Below are 8072 nucleotides of genomic sequence, written 5' to 3'. Positions count from 1 at the left end.
TGTATGATATTTTCACAATAAAAAGTTTAAAAAAGAAAAGAAAAATAATGTAGTAAATCTTAAAAGCTGATATAAACTTATAACAGCTCTTACAGCCTCACCCACTCCTTGTCGGCTGGTGGTATGGCATGGTGATGGACTCTCCATCTTGACAGGCTAGGACTACTTACTGAGAATCAGCAAGTGGCAACCAAACTTCCTGGAGGAATGAAGGCTACAAGGAGGTGGGGTTGGAGGTGGACTTTTGTGGAGTCTCAGTCAGGGGGCAGAGGTTATCAAGGAGGTTATCAAAAGGCTATTAGGGCTGAGAGGTGGGGACAGTCAATCAGCTCACAGTGGAATGTTGGAGGCCAGGCTTGGGTCAGACTGCTCTGCCTGCACATCAAGTCCACACATACCTGGGTTTTGCTTGGTGTCCATATGCACCTGGGACAGTAGGGTGGTGGTCAATCTTTCATATTCCATCCTTAGGTACATAAGAAGATTGGGACAAGAAGGGAGAAGTAAGTCCTTAATATAGGTCTTTGGATAGATAAAAGGATTGGGCTGGAAGAAGAGATCAGGAAAGAGTTGTTATACTTTTCTTGGAGATTCTTCATCTGGTCCTATTGGGGATTTATTATCCAAACTGTTCTGTTTGGAATTTATATTCCATTTGGGATTTTCTAGCTGAGGTATCATCCTAGTCGTGAACTTCCCTTTGCTTTTTTTGTCAGTCATAGGGCTTTAACTCTGGGCCTAGGTGCTGTCTCTCAGCCCTTCAGCTCAAGACTACTTCTCTACCACTTGAGCCACAGTGCCACTTCTGGTTTTCTGGTGGTTAATTGGAGATAAGAGTTTCATGGACTTTCCTGCCTGAGCTGGCTTTGAATTGTGATCCTCAGATCTGAGCCTCTTGAGTAATTGGGATGACAAGAGTGAGCCATCAGTGCCTGGCTTTGGTCTTGCACTTCAGATGGGGTCAGGTATGAAGTACTCCTGAAAACCAGGAAGGACCCGGAGGTGGGAGGGGTGGGAGGTGAGTGATCATGGGAGAAATGTGGAGTTATGAGAACAAAGCAGGTTCCCATCAACTTTGAATAGCAAATTAATTCTTCTGATAATCACCAATCATTGTGGCCTTTTTACTCTTATAATAAGTCACAGTGATAACATTGTTATTTCTATATCTATATCTATATAGATAGATAGATAGATAGATATATTCACAGTGATATGTCTATAGTGCTAACCAGATGCTAGGCATTATGTGTACATTCTCTCCCTTACACATACACACACTCCTTAAAACAACCCTGTAGCATAAGTACTGTATTATTACCATTTTACAGATGAAGAAAACAGAACTACTGAAGAAAGATTAAATAAATTTTCCAGTCTGGTGAGTGGTGGAGCTACAATTTGTACTCAGCACTCTGGGTCCAAGTCTATGCTCTTTAGACACGCTTCCTTAAAAGTTCTAATGGTTTGAAGGTGAAGATGAGTGGAAGAAGTATAGAGAACAGGAAATCAATACTTGTGAAAGCATGTCAGATGTGAGGATAGTAGGAGAGGACAGGTATGTCTGAGATTAAAAATAGGAGACATGAGGTGAACCCAGGGAAGGCACAGGTGGAACCGGGGGTCCTATGGAGGCATGACCATGTAGGACTGTGTAGGTCAGGTCAGAAACTATAAAAGAACAGGAAATCACTGGGGGGAGGTATGCAGTGAGGTAGAGGGAATAGCAGTCTGAATGCCACTTTGGTACACAAGGTGAAAATGCAGGGAGCCACGTGACAGCCAGATGACTGTGCTGTTGGAGGTATGGTACAAATCACACAGAACAGAGGGAAGGATGGATTGAATTTTGGAGAGGGAGTCACAAAGGGAGTTCCATAGGTTATTCCAAGGCTTCTACTTTGTGGAAACAACTGAGGAGGCTCAGAGGCTTGTAATGAAAGTAATTTGCTAAATCCTGGAGATGTGGAGTACAAGGAATATATGAGATCAGGGGAGGTGGCCAAAATTATACTGAAGGAAGGACTCAGAGATAATTCTGGAGATATACCTGACAGTTTAAGGCACAGGATACATAAGATCCCACAAACAGGCTCTAGAAGAAGAGAAGCTGAAAGAGATGGCATTTTAAAAGACCTACAAGGCAAGGATGAGCCTTTAAAGGAGATGCTGAGACACAGAAGGAAAACCAGTACAGTGATATCAGAAGCCAGTTAGAGGACATGTTTAAGAAATCAATAAAGTCCAATGATTCTGAGAACCAAGAAGACTCAGGTTGAAACATCTATTACATCAGGAGACATGGTGACAGCTTCCAGAACACAAAGAGGGCAAGAGTGAAGTGTGGAATGAAGATGGGGTATGTAAATGAAGAAAGAGTGCACACAACTCAGAAAAAGTGAAGCATGAGAGAATGGAGGGTCAAGAGAAGGGTCAGCAGATTTCTGAGTGCCAAGCTCCAGTGGCTCACACCTGTAAGCCTAGCTACTCAGGAGGCTGAGATCTGAGAACCACAGTTCGAAGCCAGCCTGGTTACACAAATCCTTCAGACTCTTATCTCCAATTAACCAGCAAAAATAGCAAAAGTGGAGGCATGGCTCTAGCAGTCATGAGCAAAAATCCAAGAGACAACATGAATCTCTGAGTTCAAGTCCCAGAACCAGCATGAGAATGACTGTGTTTAAACTGTTGATTCCAAGACCAGAGCTGGGAGAAATGAGATGAATACAGAGGGGAAAAACCGGACATATGAAGCTTCTATGAAATAGAGAGAGAAGACCAAAAGCTCTAAGAGCTGTGAGAAGATGGGCTTTTACCAGGAAGGCAGGAACTTAGGAGGTGAGTGGCTATAGACAGGTTTGTACCTTTGACAGGGAAAAAACTGTGAAGTTCCCATCTGATGGCTCCCACCTTGTTTATGTCACAAAGCAGCACAGGGAGAATGAAAGAGGAGGTTTGGGGCGAAAGGGAAAGGGTAGTGTCAGAGTTCTGAGCAGATAAGAAGGAATAAGCTGTAAAGGTGGTAAAAGTGAAACCCTGAAACAGATTGCTATGTGGAACTGAGGACTCATTTTAGAATACTGGGGGTCAAGCCTTGCAGAGATTTCAAATTATTACAGTGCCTGCCTGTGGGTACAGGCACGTAGGACAACTGTGAGAAGTCATCCTGCTGGGGTTTGGCTAAGCGAGATCCCATACGAACTCCAAAGAAAAAGCGGACTTAAGGTATAAACCTGCTAGATATGGACCAGGCACCTAAGCAAGAAGAAGAAAAGAGAGAAAAGAGGGACTTGGTGATAATAACAGGAACAGAAAAAAATGAGTTGAACAGCTACTGATGGAAAGAGGTGGGTAAAGAACAGAATATTTGAATTTAACCCATTAATTTCATTAAAACCCATTAGAAGTAGACACAAGTGGGTCATGCTTCATGTTAGCTCTTCAGAAGACAGATACAGAGGATTGCGGTTTGAAGCTGGCCCAGGCAAAAAGTCTACTAGACTCCATCTCCAAAATAACCACCAGAAACCAGGAATTACAGCACTAGCTGTCAGCAAGCTGAGCAAGAGCTCAAGGCTCCAGTTCAAACCCCAGTACCTAAAAAAATCACTCATTAGCAATTGTGTAGATTTTAAGTCAAAGCCCAGCAAAATAAGAACCAGGAAATGGGTGCTAGTAAGAAGGGAAGGGAGAGGGGAGGGGAAGGAAGGGGTTGATGAAGGGGGAAGGTTGGAGAATGCAGGCAAGAATCCAAACCACAGAATTAAGACATAATAAGGGAAAGGGTGTGTCAAAAGGGTGTGTGTGAAGATGTGACACAAATCATGATGCAGAGTACACAAAAACAGCTTTGGTAAATTGCAAAACTTTACATACATAACCTAGAATTAAGATAAGTAAAGGAAGGGGTGGCTTGGAGAATTGAGAGAGAATGCTGAAAAGGTAACATTGATCAAGACGCATTGTATTCATCAACTGCTTTGTACAACTACCTAAAGATAACAAAAATATTTTTTAAAAGGAAACTGAGAATGACTATGGTCATAATGTAAGACACAATGCTATCTACTGTTAAGACAGAAAAAAAATGGGAATGCAAGTTTCAGAACCCAAATAAGATGATTATGTTAAAAAAATTACTCATTAGATAGCTTGAGCTGGATTGCTCCTTATTAATACATTAAGAAGATGTATGAAAAGATTATAACCCAATGAGGAAAATACGTGAAACACCCAACTTAGTTGGAGATTCTTCATCCAGGACACACAGGGTCTCCTCCACTGAATTCTCTTCCTTCAAGGCCATAAACTCCACGCCATTGAAAAACAGCAAAAGCCTCTGCAGCCATATGAATGCGTTTACACTAATGCTTTTACAACCATAAGATCGCAAAAGCAAATTTTAATGGCCCATTTCTTCTTATTCTAAAAAAATGCATTATTAAGTTTTAAACTTAAGAGCATTGCACTGAAGCAAAATTTTCCTACTTACGCTTTCTGCATAGCTGAGATTACAGATGTATATCCCCATGTCTGGCTTGTTGATATTCAGTCTTTTCCCCCAGATAACCTCAAACCATGATCCTCCCAAGTCTCTAGAAATTACAAGTGGGATCACTGAGCTCAAATTAATGTCTTTTTTCTTAAGTGTTTGCTTTTCAAGGAGTTCTGTGCACATACAGTTGCCACAATAAAATGAATTTTTCATCCATATAAATTTCCAGAATATGAAAATTAATTTTATCACTAGAAAATTCCATAAAGTAAGAATGGGCTATATGCCAGGCAACAGCGGCTCATGCCTATACTCCTAGCTACTCAGGAGGCTGAGATTGAGAATAACAGTTCAAAGCCATCCAGGCAGGAAAGTATGTGTGAGTCTTATATCCAGTTACTCACCAGAAAACTGGAAATGGAGCTGTGGCTCAAAGTGGTAAAGCACTAGCTTTAATGCACTAGCCTACGTCCTGAGTTCAAGCCCTACAAACAAGAGAGAGGGGGGAGGAAGAATGGACTACAAATATATCAAAATTCTTATCTTAGAAAATTCCAGCTACTTAAAGAGTCATAAACTGAGGCGTTCACACCTATAATCCTAGTACTCAGGAAGCAGAGGACTGCAATTTGAAGCTAGTCCAGGCAGGAAGGTCTGTGAGACTCCAGTTAATCACCACAAAGGAAGTAGAATGGTGGCTCAAGAGGTAAAGCACTGGTCTTAAGCATCCAGGTCCTGAGTTCAAGCACCATGGTCAACATGAGAGACAGAAAGAGAGACAGAGAGAGGGAAACAGAGAGGACACCATAAATGTTCTTTTGCTTGTCAGTCCTGGAACTTGAACTCAGGGCCTGAGCACTGCTTCTGAGCTTCTTTTACTAGCACTCTACCACTTGAGACACAGCACCACTTCTGGTCTTTTCTGTTTATGTGGTACTAAGGAATCCAACACAGGACTTCATGCTTGCTAGGCGAGCACTCTACCACTAAGCCACATTCCCAGACTCAACCATAAATATTCTTAAACTACAAGTATTAAAAATACTTCTTAAAAATAAGACTATGTTGGGCCTGGAACTACAGTAGAAGACCAACAAAATGCTGTGGCTTAAGTGACAGAGTGTTTGGTCTAGCAAGCCAAGTTCAATTCCCAACACTGCTGTAAAAAATTTACAGTCACATATGGAATGCAGCATTTTTTACAACCTGGTTCAGAAAAAAAATTTTCAATGATGACTTTTTAAGGTTTAAAAGTACATATAAATTATATTGCATTAATAAAATACATCTCAACTTAAATATTTTTTTGTTCTAAGTATGTAGAAACAACATTCAATTTTTAAAAACACTCACAATTAAAAGAGGTATTCTTAAGGAAGGAACCCAAAGGTGCAATGAATGCCTCTGTGCCAGTGAACATATAAAATAATATTTATCAACATGAATTTCAGGAAATTGCAACAAGTTTTTAATATTTTTTCCTCTTGTTGATGAAGATGGTGTTTTTTCTTTTTGCTTTTTGGTCTTTGTTTCTTGTTTTTTGCCTGTTTTTCCTTTAACTGTCTTTGGTGGGTAATAGGAGGCAAAGCAATGGAAGAACAAATGGTGAACAAATGCAGCAGTGGTACTCAGTAGACACCATCAGGAAAATGAACTGTGGAACTATACAATTTGTAGGTAGAGATGGGAGAGGGAAACGGAGATAACAAAGGAAGGGGTGAAATTGCGCCCAAAGAAAAAATTCATTACATGCTTATGAAATGGTAACCCTTCTATACATCTCTTTAATAATTAATAACAGTTGCTGGGAAGGTGGATCAGTGGTAGAGTGCTTGCCTTGCATGCATGAGGCCCTGGGTTCAATTCCTCAGCACCACAAAAGCAGAAAACGTTGCAAGTGTTGTTGTGGCTAAAGTGGTAGAGCACAAGCCTTGAGCTGAAGAGTTGAGGGACAGTGCCTAGGCCAAGGTTACAGGCCCCATGACTGACAAAATAATTAATAACAATTTTTTAACCTCACAGTTTCTTTTTGCCATGAACTTTGATTAAATTCTACTTTAGTTTTGTTTTTCTTTTGTTGTACGGGTTCCGAGTCTTGAATTCAGGGTCTCTCTCTCTCTCTCTCTCTCTCTCCCCTGGCTCAGCTTTTTCTCTCAAGGCTGGCACTCTATCACTAGAGGTACACTTTCACATCCAGCTTTTTATTTTTTTTTCTTGTTTAACTAGAGATTCAAATATCTATCTCAGTTTCATGTACCTGAACTGGTTTCAAACTTTTAATTCTCAGATCTCAACCTCCTGAGTAGCTAGGAGTATAGATGTGAGCAACAAGTCCCTTCCTTTAAAAAAATTATTATATATTAGTTATACAAGGGGAGATTTTGTTGTGACATTTCCACACAATGTTATCCTTCTCCCTCTTCTTAAAACAATTTCAAAAAGTTTCAGTTTTATTTTGACAAAAATCTACTTATCCATATTCATTCTCTTTCCCCTTAGGTAGCCAACCTTCTTCCTAGTTCTCTGCCTCAGCCTCTCTCTCTTCCCCCAACTTTCCATTGATCAACAGTTTTCATGTTATTTTCATATATAGTTATAATGTATCTCAAAATTATTCACTCCCTTTTTCCCTTTCCCTTCTCCTCTTAAACAGTCCTGTAGACTCAATTTGTAAATCTGCCCATATACACAAAGGTACAATCATGTCTATGAATATATATGCTCTTTAGGCCTAGCTTCTATATCGGAAAAAAACACGTATCTTGTGTTTTTGTTTATTTTTATTTTTTAGCTTGGTTCATTATGATGTCCTCTATTATATCCACTTTTCTGAGAGCAACATGATTTCATTTTCCTTCATGGCTGTGTAACATTCCATGGTACATCTATATTACTTCTTCTTTATCAGTTCAAGAAGATTCCAAGTGTCTGATTCCATCATTTGGCTATTGTGCACAGTGTTGTAATAAACATGAGTTATGCTGGCATCTTTCAGGTATATTGATATATTCTACTGACATACGCCTCATATTGGTATAATGGAGTCTTTGGAAGGGTCTATTTCTAGACTGATATCCATAATAGTTGCACTAGTTTGCATTCCCACCAAAAGAGTATAAAGATTCCTTTTCTAATTCATCTTACCACATTTTCTTGTTGGCTGTCATTCCAACTGAAGTAGATTTAATCTTATTGCAGTTTTAATTTGCATGTTCTCTATTATAGCTAAGGCTGTTGAACATTTCCTCATGACTTTATTAGCCATCTTTTTCTTCTTCTGAAAACTATGTAATTAGATTATTTCTGGGTTTTTTGCTGTCTAATTCCAGTCCTTTATATAGGATGGATATCAATCCCAATCCTTTATTTGTTGAATAGCTGGCAGCCCTAGGAAATCCAAATTGTCATTACTCAGTCATGTGAGTCTGTCCTTCATTCCAGTCACTGCTGCCAGTGTTTTCAGCATGAGCAAGGGATGAACTGCACATCTCTTTGCTTTCACTTCCGCATGGATCCAAAGTTCACATGACAGCACTGACTGCACATCAGCTGATTAAAAAAACAGGAGGGCCTGGGG

Source organism: Dipodomys spectabilis, unplaced genomic scaffold (genome assembly GCF_019054845.1).
Source record: "Dipodomys spectabilis isolate Male_0828 unplaced genomic scaffold, ASM1905484v1 ptg000355l, whole genome shotgun sequence".
Lineage (NCBI taxonomy): Eukaryota > Metazoa > Chordata > Mammalia > Rodentia > Heteromyidae > Dipodomys > Dipodomys spectabilis.
The sequence above is the reverse complement of the archived record's forward strand: the minus strand, read 5'-3'. Positions refer to the sequence as shown.